Source organism: Callospermophilus lateralis, unplaced genomic scaffold (genome assembly GCF_048772815.1).
Source record: "Callospermophilus lateralis isolate mCalLat2 unplaced genomic scaffold, mCalLat2.hap1 Scaffold_43, whole genome shotgun sequence".
NCBI lineage: Eukaryota > Metazoa > Chordata > Mammalia > Rodentia > Sciuridae > Callospermophilus > Callospermophilus lateralis.
This window is the reverse complement of record NW_027514380.1, coordinates 4,319,399-4,340,261: the sequence shown is the minus strand read 5'-3', so window position 1 is coordinate 4,340,261 and position 20,863 is coordinate 4,319,399. Positions and strand designations below refer to the sequence as shown.

Here is a 20,863-nt window from a genome sequence, read left to right as displayed (position 1 = left end):
TCTCACTTGGTTGCTTAGGGCCTTACTGTTTTAAGTTGCTGAGGGTAGCCTGCAACTTTAGATCCTCCTGCCAGAGGCCCAGAGTTGCTGGGATTATAGGTGTGCACCATCCTACCTTGCATGCAAAGCATTTTTTTTCCCGCCAGAAAGGTAATATGCCATGTCGTAACAAGGTTGAGAGGGAGGCACATCTCACACAGGAGCATGAACACCCAATCGTCACGCTTATGAACCGAAGGATCATGGCAAGGATTTTTTTAAAGTGAGTTCCAGCTAGGCAAAGTATGCACATTTATAATCCCAGCAACTCAGAAGGATCAAAAGTTTCAGGACAGCCTCAGTACCTTAGTGAGACCCATCTCAAAATAGAAAATAAAAAGGGCTGAGATTGTAGCTCAGTGGTAAAGTTCCCCTGGTTTCAATCCCCTATACCAGCTGTGCAACACCCCCTGCAAAATGTTCCAAAATGTAACCATCTAGAGGTTTTATATCATTTGTATTTGGTATGAGAGGTACCAAAATAACAAAATTCCAGAATTATTGGCATTATGGATACCACTATTACCATATAGTCTTATTTACATGTTTAGCTCCTTTTCCTTTACATTTGCAGAGAAAATAGAGACGCTGTGGGGAGAATAAACAAAAGAAACCATAGAGAAACAAATTATCAGTCTATTTTCTAATGTTTAAGAAATATAATATATAAAACAGAACATCAAGTGATTACTTAATATCAAGTGAGGAATATACCAAAGACACAACAACATAGCAATACTAAATATTTTGTTCTTTCTAAGTGATTTTATTTGGAAGTCAATTATTATATCATTAATATTATAATTAAACAGTCTGAAAAACTTATGAATAAAATACCAGTAATAAGTGAGAGAACCTGAGTTTTTTAAAAAAAATTGTTATGAAATAATATCTACCATTCTATAACAAGTCTTCTATTGAGCATCTGGAGCACATTTAAAGAAAGCAAACAGAGAAGAATAAACTTGCCCATCACATAAATTAACCCATTTATGTGTTCTATGAACTCTCTATTTGAGACACCAAAGTTGGGAAATACTAATTACTGTAAGGATGGTCAGAAATTCAGATACTAAATATTCAGACCATTTTTATTTCCCACTAGTTTCAATGATTTCCATTATCTATGATCAGTTCAGTTCTATAGGGACTCTATATATTGAGACCTACGAGCTTAGCAGCTTTTTAGAATATACATGAAGAGGGCTGGGGATGTGGCTCCAGCGGTAGCACGCTCGCCTGGCATGCTTGCGGCCCGGGTTCGATCCTCAGCACCACATACAAACAAAGATGTTGTGTCCGCCAAAAACTAAAAAATAAATATTAAAATCCTCTCTCTATATATAAAAAAAAGAAATATGCATGAAGAGCTTCATTATTTTGTTCTGAACCATAAATCAAAACACACACCTGAAGCCTTGGTTTTATATCTAATGCTACCACAAACACTAATTTTAACCTTTACTTGAGAAACAGAAATTTACAAATGATTAATAGCATCACACCATAAGCACATCATCCCACAGAGTAATCCCTTAAGACATTTAAAAAACATGATGATGCAAGATGGAGACCTGTGTTCTATAATGCCCATATATCATTGCTCAACTTTACTCAAGTTTCTCCAAATTTAGGCAATAAATTTGCAATAAATCCTTCATTATGTGCACTTCTTTTTTAAAACTCTATATTTTCTAATTCTCCTTTACCATAAAAACAAATTTTGACAATGAGAAATGAGCATAGGGGCTAGAGGTGTAGCTCAGTGGTATGGCTCCTGCTCATCATGTGTGAGACCCTAGGTTAAATGCCAGAACCCCCATTCCCTGTCCACGCCCCCCCTCAAAAAAAGGGGGACCAATATAAACCAATATAAACTTTCAATAGTAGGAGAAATTAAATCAAGACCTGGATATAAAATGGAAAGCCACCATCATTCAAAACTGTGTTTTTAAAAACATTCAATGACATAGCAGATGCTCATGTCGAAAAGACAGGATAACAATATTGTATAGGAAGAACCCATTGCCAATTTGTATATACATGCATAAAAAACAGCCAAGAGAAGTAACAAGCAGGAGGATTAGGGGCAATTTATTTTCATGATACTTCCCTGTGTTTTTAAATGCTTTTTAAACAACAAAACTCCACTGCCTAAGTATACAGATGGCATATTTCTGAAATGTTGGAACTTTAAAGCAGGAACTTTCTCTCCCCTGAGTCACTGCAACCTCCACACTTCAGATTCAAAAAGAGAAAATCTATATGGACAACTCTATCTAGGTCTGATTATAAAACAGAACCATACAAGTTCCAAATTCAATATTGTTTTTAATTTCATCCATAGACTCACTAACCACTCATGTAATATACATTAAAACAGCTGGGCATGGTGGCACATGCCTGTAATTTCAGCTACACAGAAGGCTGAGGCAGGAGGATCAAGTTTGAAGTCAGCCTCAGCAACTTAACAAAAAGACCCTGCCTCAAAATTGGGCGGAAAAAAAAGTAAAGGAAAAAAAGGTGGGGGCAGGTGGTAGGGTAAGGATGTAGCTTAGTAATAAAAGCACCCTTGGGTTCAGTTCCAAGTAACAAAAATAGACACATAGCTTTCTGAATATCAGATTGGTCACTTTCTTCTAGGCTAAAATGAAAATTTACTTGAAATCAAGAAAGGAGAAAGGGAAGAAAATCTATAGGATTTAAGCATTACAAATGGTACTAGATTATAATATTAGAACAGGGTTTTGATTACTGGTTTGCCCTCAGAAACCATGTTATTATCTACCTTTCTATAACATAGAAACAACTTTTAAAATTATAGGGCTCACTGCTCTAGTCTTAGAATAACTCAAAGGATTTAAATAAATTATGACTCTCTTTTTTTTGCCAGAATCTTGAAATAGGTGGGAAGTTTCTACAATATTGTTTTACCTTAATTAATGAGAACAAAAGTGTTTATCTGAGTAAATTCACAAATACCATTTCTGTATGGAAACAAACATGGCTAGGTAAGAACTACTGAAAAAGGAACCCATTAGCTTCAAAGCTTTTGGGTTTTTTTGGTTTTGTTTTGAATTGTGTTACAGAGGATTGAACCAGGAATGGCATATGCTAGGCGAATCTTCTACCACTGAGCTACATTCTCAGCCTTTTTTTAAATTTGATTTTGAGATAGGGCATCATTAAATTGCCCAGGTGGTCCTAAATTTTGTATTCTTTCTCCTTCAGCCTCCCATTAACTGGATTACAGTTTTAAATCCCACCACACACCCTGAAGCTATGCAGTATTTTTAAGTTCCTTCTCCTTTACAAATATAAGCATTCTACATGACCCTTTCCTTGGGAATCTCTGCTGGCAAAAAAGAACAAATAAATTATTTTCCAAGTTATACTTTCATAATATGGGAACCAGGGATGCTTTAAATAGCAAGCAAATGCAAAAGTATAAACCTAACAGTATACAATAATTAACTTCTTGCTGTAAATAAACACCTGTTGTGGAGTAAATACAGATTTCAGGTTTTGACAGTAAAATAACATGTCCTCTATAATCTTACTCATTCTAAAAACAAATGTCTAAGTATGGTTGCTCTCAAAACAGAATAACAACACTGGAGAAAACAGCCAAAAACCAAGGTCTTCTGAACAGTGTCATTCAAATACAACTAAGGCTTTTTCATTCCCCCTAAAAGATAATATACCAACAAGCAGTAAATGAAACAGGTATGTGGCGAGCCCCAAAACTCCCCCTCAGACTGTCTCCAGACAGGAATAAATTGTAAGGGTTGAGAATTCGTTCATAATGCCCTCTGATATGTGAACCCACAGCTTTGCCAGGAGCAAAACCCATCTTGGTGGCAATTTTGGTCCATTTTCTATCCTTGCAAAAAACTGCAAATCCACCTTCTTCTGCAACTAACTGTTAAAATAGCAAAAGTTAGAAACACTTCTGTGGAAATCATGCCTAGGTAGACTCCAAGAACAAAATGTTCTTGGCTAATGTTATATTTTAAAAATACTTTTCCCAAGTAAAAGAAAAAATGCATGTGCTGTTAATATCAAGCTAGACAATTAAAACATTTTTTTAACAATATGTTCATAAACATTTTGTCCCTCCCAAAATGACTTCTTGCTTCCCCAAAGCAGTCATCTTAAAAGAATCATAATCAAATCTCTACTAAAGCAAAGGCCCTAGGTACTTGGTCCTACTCCGTGACCCTTAAAATCTCCACAAACTAAGGGACAGAAAGCCTGAAATAATGTTTGGTGGAAAGAATGCAGGCTTTAGATTAAAGTGGGACCTGGGGGGCTGGGGTTGTGGCTCAAGTGGTAGTGTGCTCGCCTGGCATGGGTGCGTCCCGGGTTTGATCCTCAGCACCACATACAAAGATGTTGTGTCTGCCGAAAAATAAAATGTAAATAAAATATTTTTTTTTAAAAAAAGTGGGACCTGGAATTTAACTATGAGCTCAGCCATTTTAACTGGGTCATTTTTTTTTTTTTGTTTGTTTGTTTAAATCCCCATGAGCTTCAGTTTGTCTGTCTATACTAAAATGGAAAGAAATAGTTTACAGAATTATTGGTGAGTTTAAAAATGACAAAAATGGGTGGCAGCAAAATACACAAGACTTCCAGACCAGACAGATGGAACCTGATTCTTATCACTCAACGGAACTAAAAATCTCACTTTACTTTGATTTTGGTACCAGGGATTGAACTCAGGGGTGTTTTACCACTGAGGCACATCCCTTTTTATTATATTCAATTATTTAGAGACAGGGCCTTGCTGAGTTGCTTAGGGCCTTGCTAAGTTGCTAAGGTTGGCTTTGAACTAACAATCCTCCTGCCTCAGCCTCCCCAGTTGCTGGGATTACAGGAGTGTGCCATTTCACCCAGCTTCACTTTATATATTTTAAACAAGTTTCTTCACAAGGCAAAGAAAACCAAATGCACTGTTCACAATTATATAAATGAGTAAGATGGTCATTAGCCCTTTACCTTATTTAGCTGAAACAAGTCCAAGATCTTCCTCTCCACATGTGGAATTTTTAGAGTACTTCCCTGTAACTCCCAGTACTTTGCAATCTGGTCCAGGAAATTCAATTTTACACGAGTTTGAGCCTAAATGACAAAAAACTGAGCATTAATCTCAGATATTTTGTTTATGTGTTTGTTTACTTATTTTTGGACATGTCTCACTATGTTGCCCAAGATGAGCTTGAATCCTTGGGATCAAGGGATCCTCCCACCTTAGCTTCCTGAATAGCTCAGACCACAGGCACATATGCCTGCTTATAAAATAAACTTACCTAGTTTTATTTTAAAGCTCATGTCTATTACCTGGCTGTGCCGCATTTTCATTCTTAGAATATTTAAATGCAAAACTATTTCTGAATTCAAGAGAAATAATCAAAGGATACAAGATAAAGCTGATTAAACAATCATACTTTAATAGAGAAATAGCTGAAAGTAAATAAATGAAGTTGGCTAAAAACTTATATACTAACTCAACAAAACCTTAATTTAGCCCTTATCATGCATGTGTCAGGCAAGGAGTTCTACACTCAATAAACAGTCTTAAAACATAAGTTCTTACCCTAAAAGGTGCTTCATTTAAGAGGTACCAGAGTAAACACAATTTCATTTTACAGCTTAAGTTACGTGACAAGTTTTTATATGCCCACCTTGGTCTTTTTACAACAAGATTTCAAAGGCTTGTTGCAAGTAGAAATTTTCTTACTTGCTCAAACACAAATCTAAAACCAGATTTATAATAGTGCTTCTATAGCAAATTTTTTTCAATGGTCCTGGGGATTGGATTCTGGGCCTTGTGCATGCTAGATAAACACTGTACTGCTGAGCTACATACATCCCCAGCTCTGATCCTCCTAGCTCAGCCACCCAAGTATCTGGAATTATAAACATGCAACACCAGATGCGGTCTATATCAGTTTTTAAAAAATATATATATTTTTGGTTGTTAGAAGATCTTTATTTTTATTCATTTATTTATACGCGGTGCTGACAATCAAACCCAGTACCTCTCACATGCCAGGCAAATGCTCTACCATTGAGCCACAACCCCAGCCCCCATATCAATTTTTAAAAGTGCCTATAATTTAAAGATAAAAAAGGAAACTTTTTAAACATATTATTATTATACAGTCATTTTTATTTTTACTCTCTTTGCCAAATATAAGCTGGACAGTTTGGGGAGATTTAACTTGAAGCCAGACCAAAATTTGGATCAATATTCAGATATTCTCAATCATACCAAGATTTCAAGTTAGTAATTATCTTCTGTTTTCAGGTTTAATTTGAATTTGAAAATACACTGAAATTATTTACAGTATACACATTTTAATCCTATTATCAATGTCTATAAAATTCTGTTGGATATGTGCTCTGTTTCAGTTAAGGATGTTTAGTTCAAAATTAAAATCAGATTTTAAAACTAACAAAAAACACAAGTCTTATCTACCCTGCTCTTGGTGGCTAGAAACTGAAAAAACATCTGTTCTCTAGAGAATGTTCTGTGTTCCTCACTCTTCCTTAGGAAACTAAAGTGTTATTAAATCTAAGTGACAAAGTTATGCATTTTGAAGAAATTAGGACTATAGAATCTGTTCTACTGTGTAATTTTTTTCAAAACCTAAATTCTAATGATTATCGCCTTAATATAGGATTTACTAACAGACCAAAAAGTGTCTGACAAGAATCATTGCTTTTAGTAAAATTTGTCTGTTTCAATGGCCTTACTGCAAATTGTTTTACCATGATCATCAACTATTGGACATAATTTCTTTCCCTACCAGATTGGTGACAAAGCCTCTTCAAAGTGGACCCCTCAGGAATACAGGAAACAGGAACAATAGTAAAGACATTACCTCCAATTCATTCAGCCTCTGGATTCGTGGAGTAAAATGAATTTTATCAACATCACATGCAAAAGGTGGCTGCCAATCCTAGGAGAGAGCAAAAGCTCTTATTAGAAGAATTTATAATTATTTGACATTTAGTAGCAGAATATATACACGAATGAATGATATATCACATATACTCCCCCCCTTCCCTGCTGAGCCCAGCAATATCACTAAGCGCCAGCCTGTGTTGAAAAAACAGGTTTAGGTAAAGAGACTCTAACTTCTTATTTACTACAGAAGTATCTTACTACAAAACAGCTATATCAACACCATAATATATATTTTTATATATTTAAACTTCTAGTCACATTAGCTTTTATTAAAAAGTTGAAGATAAGTTCTTCAATAGGGGGAAGGAGAAACTGACATCCAAAACCAATTTTCACTATCCTTAATATGTCTATTCATATAGATACCTGATCTCTAGAGAATCCTTCTATACTGGGAGAACTGAGATCATGAGGAAAGAATCAAGCAAGAAGAAAAACATATAAATTTACCTATGTGGAGCTAAATACAAACAAAAATCTACAATAAGGTAAGAGCTAAAATATTTTCAAAATGCTTTTTAATGAATTTCATTTGAAATAATAATGAAAAAGTCCAGAGATGGATAGCAGTGATAGTTGCACAACAATGTAAATGTATTCAACCAAAACAATCATAATCATAATTATAGGAACAGGGAAATCAATAAAGTAGATCAAGGAGATCAGGAAAAAAAAGAAAAAGTGGCTTTGAAATAGAAAAATAAAATATTGAAAAGATATAATTCAAGGAAGTTCATATCCTTTAACCGAATTTCATACACAGAAATTTATCCTAAGAGAATAATTCAACCAGAGTGAACAAATTTCATGTGTGAAATTAACTGCAGTATTATGTTAGGAAGAAATATTAGGATATTAAAATAACAATGAATAACATACAGCATTTGCAAGTTCCAGATTTATAAAGAATCTCTGATCAATAAGAAAAAATTGGGGGGGAAACTAGGGTGTAGCTCAGTAGTGAGAGAGCATGCTTAGCATGCACAAGGCCCTAGGTTTAATCCCCCAAACCAAATTTTTAAAAAGAAATGGAAAATGACCAATCATCCCAAGATTAGTGTCCAAATTAATTCCAAATAAGAAATAATCAAAGCTTATATTGTTTCTTCCTATCTTACTTAGCAAAGACTAAAAATACACATACCATCAATATTAGAAATTTGTGACAAACTGTGCACTCTTAATGGTAAGATATTTAGGAAGCTTATTAAGGCATATGCCCTCTGACCCAGAAATTCCCTGACAGCAATTTACAAATATGCATTAGTATTCACAATAACAAGATGTAGACACAGGAAATTCACTGTAGAATTGTTTCAACTTAAAACCAAATACGTGGGCCGGGATTGTAACTCAGTGGTAGCATACTTAACTAGCATGTGTGAGGTACTGGGTTCAATTTGCAGTACCACATATAAATGAGTAAAATAAAGGTCCATCAACAACTAAAAATAAACATATAAATTAAAAATTATTTAAAAAAAAAACACACCCAAATACACTAAGATGGGCTTGGTGGTACACACAGCTGTGATCCCAGCTAATTGGGAGGGTGAGATAGAGGAATAACTAGTTCAAAGCCAGCTTGAGCAAAATAAACAGAAAGCACTGGGGACATAGCTCAGCAGTAGACAGCCCCTACGTTCAGTCCTCAGTAAACAAAACAAAAATAAATGACAACAAAGCCCTAATATGTATCAGTGAGGAGTAAGTTAAGCAAATGTTGGTACATCTGTAAATAATAAAACTAATCAGCGGTAGTAAATAAAATATCTAGGCATTCAACATTGAAAATAGCTAAGATTCAATGAGTAAACAAAAACAAAACATGAAAAATTGTGTTCACAGTTTTATGTACTTTAAAGACTACCATAACAGGAAGAAGGAAGAAAGGCTTTTTCACGTTTCGAACCTATACTGCAGGAATTTATCACTATAGTTTTTTTGTTTAAAAATAAAAAAAGCCAGGCATGACAGAGCAACTCAGGAGGCTGAGGCAGGAGGATTAAGTTCCAGGATAACAACAGGGCAATTTAATGAGACTGTCAAGAAACTGGGGATGAAGCTCAGTGGTAGAGCACACTGGCATTCAATCCCCAGTGGTACCAGGGATGGGGGTGGGGGGTAACAAAAAATAGAAGTTTAGTTTTGTTTTAGTGATATAAAAGACTTCAGTTGAAATGCCCACCTGCAAGTTCTAACACGTGAGGGTTAGTTGTTTAAGAATACAATGTTTAATGCCATTTCAGTCACACTGCCTTCTCAATAAAGACTATGACATCCCAGCAGCTCAGGAGGCTGAGACAGGAGGATCACAAGTTCAAAGACAGCCCCAGCAACAGTGAGGCGCTAAGCAACAGTTGAGACTCTGCCTCTAAATAGAATACAAAATAGGGCTGGGAATATGATTAAGTGGCCGAGTGCCCCTGAGTTCAATCCCCGGTACCAAATAAATAAATAAATAAAGACTATGGCTAATATTTAAATGGTAGTTATGTTCAAGTTAAAAATACTCCATACTAGGGCTGGGGATGTGGTTCAAGTGGTAGCGCGGTCGCCTGGCATGAGTGCGGCCCGGGTTTGATCTTCAGCACCACATATAAAGATGTTGTGTCCACCAAAAACTAAAAAATAAATATTAAAAATTCTCTCTCTCTTTTTAAAATAATAAAAAAAATAAAAATACTCCATTACTAGTCAAAAATATGAAAGTCTAGGGGCTGGAATTCTAGCTTAGTGGTAGAGTGCTTGCCTAGCATGTGTGAGACCCTGGGATGAATCCCAGGCACCACTTAAAACTAAATAAAATAAAGGTGTTGTGTCCATCTTTTTAAAGATGAAAGTTAAAAATACTCCATACTAGTCAAAAAGATGAAAGTCTAGGGGCTGGGGTTCTAGCTTAGTGGTAGAGCACTTGCCTAGCATGTGTGAGACCCTGGGATGAATCTCAGGCACCACTTAAAAGTAAATAAACAAAATAAAGGTGCTGTGTCCATCTTTTTAAAGATGAAAGTCTGCCAGGTGCAGTGGCACACACCTATAATCCCAACAGCTCAGTAGGCTGAGGCAGAAGGATGGCAAGTTTGAGGACAGACTCAGCAACTCAGTGAGACCTTGTCTCTAAATAAATACAAAATAGGGCTGGGGAGGTGGCTCAATGGTTGAAAGTCCCTGGGTTCTCTCCCTGTATCACATATACGAACAAGTGATCAAATATTTAGTTTTATCATACCATCCAAAAGGATTTGAAGGTGATATAAATTATTCCCTGACTGATCAGATAGATAATAAGCCTTCTAATCCCTAAACATAAACACATGATATAGAAATTTCATGTCCTGATAAGCCTGAAAAACTTTGAAAAATTAAAGTATATCTTTATATTTCTATAAGTAATTTATGCTTATTTTAGCCTGTAGCCTCAAATAAAATGAATACTAAAAGTGACACATCAAGAGTCCCTTCAATTATATTTTATAATGACACATCAATTAAAATTTATAATTAAAGGTTTCAAAAATCATTTTTTTTCATTTTAAAATATCTACTCAAATGTTTGCCTCCTCTTTCAGTTGCAAATTAGAGGAAAAAAGATAAATGCCATTCCTTTTGGGACTTTCATTTTCAGTAATAAAGGTGTACTCCAATAAAAAAAAAAAGAACTGCATGGTGCGGTGGCATGTGCCTGTAATCCCAGAGGCTCAGGAGGCTAAGGCAGGAGGACCACAAAGCCAGCCTCATCAACTAGAGGTCCTAAGCAACTTAGTGAGACTCTGTCTCTAAATCAGATACAAACTAGGGCTGGGGATGTAGCTCAGTGGATGAGTGCCAGAGTTCAATCCCCAGTGTTAAAAAAACAACAACACAAGAACTGCACATTATTTGAATGCTCACTATCATGGGGAACCCAAGAGAGCCTTGGCAAAGTCTGGCCTCATTGGGTCATGTGTTTTAAATAAGGATGGGAAAGCCATTAAGAAAGAAAGATAAGAAACCATTATAAAAAGGCTCTAATAAGTAAAAATTAGGGGAAATGATTTTCAGATTAAGAAGTCAAATAATAAGATCTCCACTTACAAACATTTTGAAATTTTCTATCTCAACACTTAATCTAAAAGGAAAATATCATGTAACCTAATCAATAAAGTGATTAAAGGCTGGGAATGCAGCTCAGCGGTAGTGGGCTTCCCTAGCATGAATGAAGCTGTGGGATTCATCCATGGCAATACAGAAAAAAGATTTTTAAAAAATTTTAGCCAGGCATGGTGACGCAATATGCCTGTAATTACAGCAACTGGGGAGGCTGAGACAGGAGGATCACAAGTTCAAGGACAGCCTCAGCAACTCAGTGAGGCCATAAGCAATTTAGCAAGAATTCAATCTCAAAAAATAATAATGGTTGGGGGGGTATATCATTGGTGAAGTGCCCCTGGGTTCAATTCCCTGTACACCCAAAAACAAAAAGTGTCATTTTTAATTTTTTTTAATAGTTGTACACAATACTTTAATTTTGTTAATTTTTATGTGGTGCTGAGAATTGAACCCAGAGCCTTGAACATGCTAGGCAAGCCCGCAACCCCAGCCCAATAATAAACCATTTTTCTTACAGAAAAACAATATTTTCAGTCCATAAAGTAATAAGAAATCATAGATTACAAGCGGTTCTAAATAAATTCCCTGCTGAGATTTAATTTCCTTCATTTTTAAAACTTTAAAATATAGTTTTAACTTTCAAAATAAAAACTACAAGAACTATATTATTTAACACTTTCCTGTTTTCATATATGTATACACGACCAATGTAACTCCATATCATGTACAACCACAAGAATGGAAATGTAGGCCAGGCACAGTGGCGCACAGCTATAATCCCAGCTGCTTGGGAGCTGAGACAGGACAATTGCGAGTTCAAAGCCAGCCTCAGCGACAGCAAGGCACTAATTAATCAGTGAGACAGACCCTGTCTCTAAATAAAATACAAAAATACTTCTGGGAATGGACACAGTGGTTGAGTGCCCCTGAGTTCAATCCCCAGTACAAAAAAAGAAAAGGAATGGTACATAATGGTAGGATTCATTGCTAACACATATGTTCATATATCATTCCCCAGGATCTCCTCTTAACCTTCTCCTCCCTCTCACTGGTCCCTTTATTTTACTCTACTGATATCCCTTCCTTTTTCATGAGACCCCTTCCCCCAACCTTTCTTTTCCTTTCTCCTCTCTAGCTTCCACATGAGTGAAAACATACTGACCCTCTAACATTCTGAGTTTGGCTTACTTTGCTTAATATAGTGTTCTCAAGTTCCATCCATTTTCCTGAAAATGACACAATTTCATTCCGCTTTATCACTGAATAAAACTCCCATTATGTTTACACCACATTTTCTGTATTTATTCATCCACTGAGAGACACCTAGACTACGGTTCCATAGTTTGGTTATTGTGAATGGTGCTTCTATAAACATGAGCATGCGTGTATCAGTACAGTTTTTGGACTTTAATTCTTTAAGATAAATAGGAGTGGTCTAGCAGGGTCATATGATGGTTTCTCCATGCTAATTTCCATAGTGGTTGTGCTAATTTACAATCCCACCAAAAGTTTAAAAGTGTTACTTTTTCCTCCCATCCTCTCCAGCTTGTATTATTACTTGTATTTTCTTTCCTTTTTTTTTTTTTGGTGTGTGTGTGTGGGGGTAATTAAACCCAGGTGGGCTCCAAGACTGAGCTACCTCACCAATCCTTTTTGTTTTTTTGAGACAGAATCTCTCTAAGTTGCTTAGAGCTTCACTAAATTGCTGAGGTAGCCTTGCACTTGATCCTCCTACTTCAACCTCCCAAATCACAGCTGTATTGTTGTGTTTTGATTTGCATTTCCCTAATTGCTAAAGATGCTAAGCATTTTTTTCCATATATTTGTTGGTCATTTGTATGCTTCTTTTGAGAAGTATCTGGTTTAATTCTTTTGAGAAGTATCTGCTTAACTCATTTATTAATTGGATTAATTTTGGGGCCTGGGGTGTTAATTTTAAATTGAGTTGTTTAAATTCCCTTTTCACCACTTTTAACAAAACTTGGTAATTGGGCTGGGTTTTTAGCCAGTTAGGCCCTGGGTTCAATCTTCAGAACAATAAAAAGTACATATATATGCATATGTATATATAAACTTGGCAATTACAGGTCCTCAAAACCAGAAGAAAATATAAAATGGCTCTCAGAGATCTTTTTTCATCAAACCTCAAAGAAACAGTTTCCTGTCAGGTCACTTTATAGGAACTAGCCAAGTATCATGTTGTTCATAAACAGTAGAGTAAGGGAGCTAACTAGACCACATAGATACCTTACCATTCCCAAATTTACTCATCAGAAGTCTCCCAAAATCACCTACTGAAATGATTCATACAGATTTTGGCATATCCTCGAAAGTCTTTTTTTTTTTTTTTTTTAGAGAATTTTAATATTTATTTATTAGCTTTTGGCAGACACAAGATCTTTGTTTGTAAGTGGTGCTGAGGATCAAACCTGGGCCGCAAGCATGCCAGTCGAGCGTGCTACCGCTTGAGCCACATCCCCAGCCCCTCCTTGAAAGTCTTAACAGGCCTATAATGAAAATATCTTTTTTAAAATTCACGAAGAAGGATTCTAAAAAAGCTAACTGAATCCCTAGAACAAATCACCTTCTGCCCAAATGGACTGATAATCATGATGTGGGCTAATCATGACAAGTTAACAGAAAACTAATATTTCTTTTCGGTCACTCATAGTTATGATATGTAAATCACTGGATGGGACCAGAAGAAACTTTAGATTCTTCTTCCCTACTGTTACCAATACAGGCACACATTATTTATTTTGGAATGCTAACACCAAGTCAGATTGTGACCAAATAGTCAGATTGTGACCAAATAGCTGTAACACCACAGCTTTCTCTCAAGGAAGTTATTATTTATTTATTTTTTTAAAAGAGCAGCCAAGACCTTGTCTTTCTTTCTTTTTTTTTAATATTTATTTTTTTAGTTATCGGCGGACACAACATTTTTGTTTGTACATGGTGCTGAGAATCCAACTCGGGCTGCTCGCATGCCAGACGAACGCGCTACCACTTGAGCCACATCCCCAGCCCCAGAAGTTATAATTTAATAAGTAGTTTTGGTTCAGTTTTCTTCCATACTTAAGATCCCAGTAAGGAAAAACAATGTCTGGCAGAAAATTGAAGTTATCAAGGTTTAGAAAAGACCTGTTAATTTACCATCTTAAGTGGATGTGCATCATCTTAAATGTTTGTGTCTCAATACATCCTTTATTCTTTCAAACGGGCATCTATCCTTGAAGCCTGGTCACTGTCTTAATGTGTTTATGCTGCTAAAACAAAATCCTGGAGACTGGGTAACTTGTAAATAATAGAACTTTATTTTTCACAGTTCTTGGTAGGTTTTGATATTTGGTGAGGGTTAGGTCTCTGTTTCCAAGATGGTGTTTTGAATGCTGTGTTCTCCTTGGGTGGAAGGTTTGTAAAAGGGTCTGGGCTAGTTCCTCCAACCCTTTTATAAGATTTCTAATCCTATTATAAGTACTCTGCCGTTGTGATTTAATCACTTCCCAAAGGGTCCTACCCCTTAATACTATCACGTTGGTGATTAAATTTTAACACATGAGTTTTGGGAGGGGCACAGACAATGAAACCATAGCAATCAGAATCTATTAATATTTTGAATGGACTAGCAGTTTGCCTTGTTAAACATTTAACAGTAGTGGGGTGAGCTAAGCAATTTCCAAGCTAATTTCAGTTCAGGTTTAAGTTTAGTCTTTGACTTTAAATATGACTATTAGGGATCATATGTGGGGTTTAAGAATGTTTCCACTTTGAATGTTAGGCTTAAAGTTAATGAATCTTAATTGTAGGAGGGCTAAGTATTTGCTGTTAAATATTTGCATCTATTAAAATAGATTACCATTTAACTTCCTTTTTTGAATACAATTACAAATGTATGTTTAGTTGAGACATCAACACAACAACAAAGTTTTTGTGTTCTTTTTCTACCTTTTCTGAGGCTCAAGATGATTTTTAGTCTTTCTACTATCCCTTTCCTGACCCTGGCTTTGAATCTCTTTAAAAGTGATTAGTTCATAAAAGACCAAAGGTAGAGCTTGTGTTTACAGTCTAATGAGACCTTAAAAGTAGGGTGTGGGATGTTTGACTTTTCCTGCCTTTGGTGTCCAGGTAGGTTTGGGTGTTGCTTAGGGAAGGATGTGGGGGCAGAGTTCAACCTGAACCCCATTCCTCATGAGAACGAATCATTTTTAGCTTGTAGGTGAATTCTAAAAAAGCAAACACAGCCAGGAGTTTATGAAGGAAGGGTTATGAATTGTTGCCTGATAAGAACTATCACAAAAGGCTCTGCTAGAACCATAAACTTGCACAGAGGCCACCAAAAAACTCATGCAAAAAGTACTTCCACAAGGTCATCTGCCCAGCAACCTTCTGTTCAAACTTGAATTGGTGCCACACTTGTTATTAACCCTTGTGACTAAGGATTATTGTTTTGAAATATATGAGGTAATCCTCTTCATTTTTGTCTTTAAAAACTTCCCCTGGCATCAGTGTCTTTGAATAGGCCCATTATTTCCTACAACAGGCATAGTCCCCTTGCAATACTCTGCCATTTCCAAATAAATATTAGTATTTTAGAGTCACCTGTGTTTTATTTAGGTAGATAGTTCCATAAATAGGGGGCAAATTCTGGTTGCAAAGTGAAAGACATTAAAATGATTCAGATGCATTTGGGAAGAAGATATAATAATATCTGCCATTCCATTATCTCATACTGCTTTGAAATCTATTTTCCCTCCATTTGAATCTAGGCTTACTGTCTTTGGCCGATAGAAGGTGATGGGAATGACACCTTGTAATTCTTTTTTTTTTCTTTTTTTTAAAGAGAGAGTGAGAGAGGGAGAGAGAGAGAGAGAGAGAATTTTAATATTTATTTTTTAGTATTTGGCAGACACAACATCTCTGTTTGTATGTGGTGCTGAGGATCGAACCCGGGCCGCACGCATGGCAGGCGAGCGCGCTACTGCTTGAGCCACATCCCCAGCCCCACCTTGTAATTCTAGACACAGGTCTTATATTCAGCTTTTAACTTCTCTGAGTCCTCACTTATCCTACTGGATAAAGAACATGGAGATGGGTAGAGGTCCAGCCAGCCATCCCCCTGCTGTTCCAGCCATTCAAGCTGAGACACCACATATGTGAATGGATTCCATTCATCAGCTAGCTGTGCACTCCAACTGACCCTGATCACTAGCTGATAACCCAGATGAATCCAGCCAAATGCTCAATCCCAGAAAATACCACAAGGAACAGAGGAAATACCCAGTCAAGCACACCTACCCCTTATTTCCTGACCTATAAAATCTTAGGCAAATAAAACTGTTCGGGATTTAAGCCATTAAATATTGGGATAGATAGTTGAGTAACAAAAGATAACAAAAACAAACCTGACACTAATTAAATTTCTTAATGATGAATTATAGAATGCCTACACTTGAGGTGATCTATGACCTGTTTACCTTCAATAAGTTACTTTATGGAAAACCATGCTGAAGTCTGGAATATTCAAGTGATATGCTTCTAATTTTAAACATTGTTCTTTTGATAATTTATAGTTTGATATTAATTTAAAGCAAATCTAATACAGTTAATACAAAGTAGCATATGTAAAGTTCACAATTATCTACAAGTTTATCATGAATTCAGGTTTATAATTATTAAAATTAGCCATTTGATCATCACATTAAAAAAGCAATTACATTGTTCTGTGGAATGTAGTATTCATGTCTCTAAAACATATTTTCCAAATAACAGGAAAATATATTTAACACATAGCCAATTGAATTGAAAGAATTGTTGCCAAGGTGGGTATAAAATTATGCCATATGAAACTATTTATAAGTGTGTGATATAGCTGATTTTTAATTTAATCATAGCTTATTTGAGGTTGGTCTAAGGTTTTCTTGATGTTTTCTCTTCAAGACAGGAAAAAATGAAACTAACTACTTAAATGGTAACACAAATTGATGTTAATAAATTAGTACATTCATAAAAGGACTCCCAGTTTTACTGCTAAAAGCACTCCATTATTTGCAGCATTATGTAGTTTAAAAGGCACCCTGATAAGTGCCTGTATTCAAATCCTTTCCTGTGCCCTTTGTGTTCTTATCTTCCCTGGGCCAGCAGACAATACTGCTTTTCACTAACCTTTGGCACTCCACCATCAGCAATAAACTGAGAGCTCCTTCCTAGTCCCTGAGCTTCCTTAATTAGCATCACCTGTGTACTTTCCATTTGGAGCAACCCCATCAGCAGTGCACACCTGCTTTGGAGCCTGCAGGTAGAACAAGACTCAGTGTCTCTGGGCTCTGGGGAGTCCATCTGCTTGCCCTAAAGCCATAACTGAATACCTATCATCCTCAACAAGCTTACAGTAGCCTCTAATCCGGGTAATTGTGCCATGATAAATTGTGTTTATCATGTCAAAGTGAAATGATAAACAAGAAACTAAACAGACCCACATAGAGTGGCCCAACAAAGAAAGTAAAACGATTCCTTCTTTTTCAAAATAAAAGATATTTATCTTTACAAAAAAAGTAAAGTATTTTTCTGCCCATTTCAAGATGAAACATTTCATGTTTAGATTTGCTCTAAACCTCTCACAAGACAGATGAATTGCAAACATTTTAATCTTTTCTGCCACAGTATATTTTTAAGCACAAATTTTGAAGTATGTCTTTAAAAAATTCAAGATCATGTTTTTCCTTAAAATATTTTAATGGTATAAAGCACTTTGCATTTATGTTAAAAGGGTACAATTGACACATCTTTAAAATAAAAAAGCTAGCAATGAATCATAAGAAAAAAAAAAAACGTAATGAATGTCTTTTACTGAACAATGGATAAAACATAGGCATTTAAACCAAAGGAATTTTAAAAGGCTTAATTTGTGTTCTTCTCATGAACTCGCACTTTTCTTTTTTGTACCCCTTTTTTTTGCCAAGAAGAATTTAGCTGTGACAATTAATGGGTATATTTTGTTGAAGCTAAGTTCTTTTAATGTCAAGCTATTATATCTTCTACATACAGAGGAGGGAAGGTGCCAAGATTTCTAACAAGTAGGTACACATTCTTCTTTAAACAAAAACGCACTAAAAAGCATTTTGCTCCTAGATTGATGTGTTGAAAGATATGCAAGTGAATTCTGAATCTATTAATCTAAAGACTATTTTGATAGAGAAAAATTTCTATATATGAACACACACTAAAAACAAGATTCTCTGGTCTCCTTGCCCAATTTGTATTTAAAAATAATATTTTAACCAGAAATAATTTGAGTCTGAAGGTAGGGAAGAAATGTTTCCTTATTATATGAAGTCTCACTTAATAAACATCTAGTCTATTTCAAATGTTAATATTTATGTTTTACATAAATGTTGAGAAAATATAGAAATGCTAATTTTTTGTTTCATGATTTTTATTTGCAATAAGAATGGCTCATATATGTATAAAGAAATAATTATTCTTAATCCTTATTAAGTTTTGATTTCACATCTTACACTCAGAATATATAAATCATACAGTCTTCATCTTTTATATAAGAAACTGAGGCCCATAAAATGAACTGCCAGGAGTTGTACTGCCAATATTAATTAAACTCTCATCCCTTAAACCTCAGTCTAATGCTATTTCCATTTTAATATGCCATCTTCCTTCACTGAACTTGAGTTCCTGAATGTCAAATGAAAAAAGTATATTTTAAAAACAACCAATATAAATAAGAGCACCAGATTACATGTGATTTTGCATGGGTATGGGATGTTTTCTAACCACTTACATAGTGGTTAAAAAACAATATAGTGTTCTAGTTTCCAAAGCACAGCCAATGCTTCAGCATGTCAAAAATGGTCATCAACCTATTTGGAAGTTTTTTCAATAAAGCAAGAGATAACTCACATAATATTCTAACTCTACAAAGCAGCAGAAGATAAATAAAGTAGAATGCACAAAGAGAAATTTGCATGTATTATAGCAATCCACTTTATCAAAATACTGTCTATGATAAATAAAATTTAAGATCAATGATTCTTGCTTATTCATGCAACATTTAGGTAGACTTTTTCAAAATATAGTTTGTACAAGGCATGTTTCTCAGGATATGAATAGGCTGTAAAAGTGAAAACAAAAATTTCCAACTTAAATATACTTGAGTGAAACTTATGAAATATCTCTTCATGATGTGCACACTTCGTATGCCCATATGAAACATTCTTCTAAGTTATATAGTAAAACTATCCAATTAACTTTGTTTCACTGTTTCTCCAAATTCTTTTTCCATAGAACCCCTTATGAAATAAGAATATTGCATAAAGTGCAATAAGTGATGCAAAATTAATGCATATCGTGTGTACAGAGAAACTACAGTAAAGTCTTATCTTCATTTCTAAGCCGAAGTATAACTTCCAATCACTTTCCTGAAAAATAAAAACTGCACAAAATATTATTTCATGATAATCATCCCTTTTTTAGTTTCTCCTTTCCTTTCCTAAGCCAAAAAATTAAAAACCCACAAAAGATAAAAATAGTCAAAAACATTGAATGAAACTGCTTCAATATGAAAAAGATGGAACTCACATCTTGGTTTCATTCATTTTTTACTGAATGAATGAATACAGGTCACTGCATCTGTCCGGAGAGCCAATCTTAAGATTATGGTTCCCCCCTCCCCATCCCAAACACGTACACACAGGCAACAGTCTATTTCTTGTCTATATGAATTAAATCTGACAGAACTCTATACGGGTGGGTAATATTAGGGTACTTCTTAAGATTTTTTTACTTTATTTTTCTACTCTATTTATTTTTACTTGAGAGTTTTCACTTTATTTTTCTACTCTATTTACTTTATTTTTCAACTCTACTCTGTTGGTATGATAGGGAAATAGCACATTTCTTTCCTACAAAAAAACTAAAAATAAAAATTAAAAAAATTCAAAACAGATAAACTATACACACCCCAAAAATAGGACCCCTGTGAAACAGAAGTTTTTATTTGAGAAAGAAGATAAAGACATATCTGGCAAAATGGATCTGTAAATTGTTCCTAAGAACTGGCCAAGGAGTGGATCTGGCCAGATAATAGTAACTCAAAGTAATTGCAAATGAGCACTCTAATTCACTGCTGATTCAAGGTCTAAACTACTAAGGTCCTGTTAGGATTATAAGCGTTTAGTCTTCAGTATAGGGTCTATATATATTAGATTACATGAGACAGTGTAAAGTATGGTTATTTAGAATTTTTCTTCCCTATACAATTTGCACAAGACAGGTGTAGGAATAAGTATGTCTGCCTTGTAATCCAAGGCTCCTTTTGTTAATGAATGGCAGAGTGAGCAGAAGAGATCAAATATACAGGGTATTGTTGCACTTGCTAATTGAGTCAGTCCAAATTTAATATTGACTTATAGAGAGATTCAGGGTAATCTTTAAATATGATTTTAATCAAGTATTACCAACAATTTAGCTTTACCTTAGTACTGAATTACAAGCTTCAGAGTAAACCAAATTTCATTGATGAAACTATAAATGGTTTCCCTCTGTGTTTAAATACATATATTTACATCCTCAACAATTCACTGGGCATTGAGTTAGAGCTCTGTTTAATGCAAAATCTGGTCATGTGAAAAATATGGGCACTGAAGTGGAAAATATTTTGCATTATCCTATGCCAGTGTTGCCCTTTCTGTCAAGTTACACATGCACGTGTCCACAATGAGAGCAATATTTACAAGCCACATT

General features: G+C 35.2%; 1 non-coding gene and 1 pseudogene across 1 annotated transcript; both read right to left on the bottom strand.

Moving 5' to 3' along the window:
• Positions 1-20,863, bottom strand: part of LOC143389060 (lysine-specific demethylase 5B-like) — a 59,034-nt pseudogene that overhangs the window by 38,022 nt on the left and 149 nt on the right.
• On the bottom strand, positions 141-241 carry LOC143389096 (small nucleolar RNA U13). The gene has a single exon (XR_013090100.1). It is a non-coding gene; the product is annotated as a small nucleolar RNA U13 (small nucleolar RNA).